The following is a 1,890-nucleotide window of genomic DNA, read 5'->3' on the forward strand; positions in this document are numbered from 1 at the left end:
CGTGTTTTGAGTTATACCTTGAGATCCCTACTATCCAGCATTTGTTCTTTCTTACCTTGGAGTATTACCATCTTTTAGTATCAAGGATGTTGTGAGGACTGCTCCACCTCTTAAAGAGTTCTTGGTATAGTGATACTACTCACCATCACCACTCTTTCATGGTCCTCGTGTTGATTCCAACCGGGGTACCAACAAGTGAACGGTGCTGTTTGGATCCTGCACTCCTAGCAACCCTATTGCTTTGAAGTTAATAGTCGGCCGTTCATTCTTAGTCTATTGATTATTGAATCACCATTCCGACATTGGTCGTGCAACCCAACCCGTATTTCGGGCGCACCGTTCAACCAATGTTTAATTATGTATGTTTTCCTCGAGCATATCCCATTTTATTGTTTAATCTGACAGATGTTATCCCCTTATCCACATAATTGTGGAGATCCATCTTTTGGATACCTCGTTGAATTATCGCTGAGTCCATCAGCCACCTCATCATCCTCTCCTTGGGTTAATGATGAACTCTTGTTAACAGAAATCACTTCTTAGTTCATTTCCCGAGAATCTTATAGTGTCATCCCGTCAATTTGTGTTGCACCTTTCTTCTCGGGCATCCTGAGCCTGAGGTATCCTGACACCCATCATATCTGAATCTCCATCAGATATGGTGGTTGGAACATATTTTCAAGAGTTATAACGTTGGTCCTTTGATGACCTGGTAACATGATGTCATGCCTAGCACCCCCCCCCCCCTGGGTGGAGGACCTATTATTATAGTATCCTTTTTAGCAAGTTTAGCCATTCTTCCCTGAGGAAATTGTAAGACTTATCCTACAAGTTGTTCCTAATGGATCCTTCCTATATCCAAAGTCTGACCTTTTGCTTGAAGACCATGTCAATGCTATCTCGAAGTATGTCTATGGTACTCCAATTTTCAACAAGAACATTTGAAGCCCAATGATAAATGTTTCCTGCTCAATTATCCAAACACCGCTGTGTGGGTAATATCATGAAATTTCTCTCCCCTACCTAAGGAGTTTTCTACATAATATCCTGTCATGGATATCATGCTCTGCTTGTCCTTGGGAAGGATATACCCCTGATATACGTGTTTAAGCACATTTTCCTTCCCGTTGTTTTGTTCAAACTTACTTGTAAACTACTTAACCGAGCAGTGGTAATCCCCTGCTTAGGTAAACACCTTGGTGTACCTTCCTGTCTGGTGTAACCCTGCTTCTACTGTTGATGACTTCCGGTAACCGCCGATGGACGAGAACTTTGCCTATTGGTCCGCCTCGTTCAACGAGCAGGAAAATGGTTCTCTTCGTCCCTCGCCCTTGGTACCGACATTGTTGACAACAAAACCCACAGGCTATCCTCTGACATACCTTGTTATCTTGACCGTGCAAATATTAGCGCCTTCCCGCTTTTAACCCACATGGTGGGCCCATAACCCACGGTTCCACAGGATCGAAACCTGACTCTCCTGTACAACCCTGTTTCCAATAGTTATTCCCCACACTTGGCTTTGTATTTAATGCATGGGCCACCTTCCTAGTGCCCTATTATGGTATCTGACGCAATACCTACTCTCGCTACTCTGAGCCCCTTTCTCACTCTGGTTCAGGCCTCGAGCAACTATCTATCCGCTTGGAACCTCTTATTGTACCTTCGTACCTTACTCTCGATGTATTTTATATGTTCAACTCGAGAGATACTCTTATGCTGATTCTTGGGTTAACCCCCAGATTGTTCCCTCATAAGCCTCTTTGTCGTAGCCGAGCTTCTCCTTATTGATTCGTTAGTACGTTGGAGATCCCGAAGAAAGGATGACGGCTCTATCATGATGACCTGGAGCAGAGAAATGAAGACTTCAACGTAATGGATCCACCTCTT

This window comes from Triticum dicoccoides, chromosome 7B (genome assembly GCF_002162155.2).
Source record: "Triticum dicoccoides isolate Atlit2015 ecotype Zavitan chromosome 7B, WEW_v2.0, whole genome shotgun sequence".
Lineage (NCBI taxonomy): Eukaryota > Viridiplantae > Streptophyta > Magnoliopsida > Poales > Poaceae > Triticum > Triticum dicoccoides.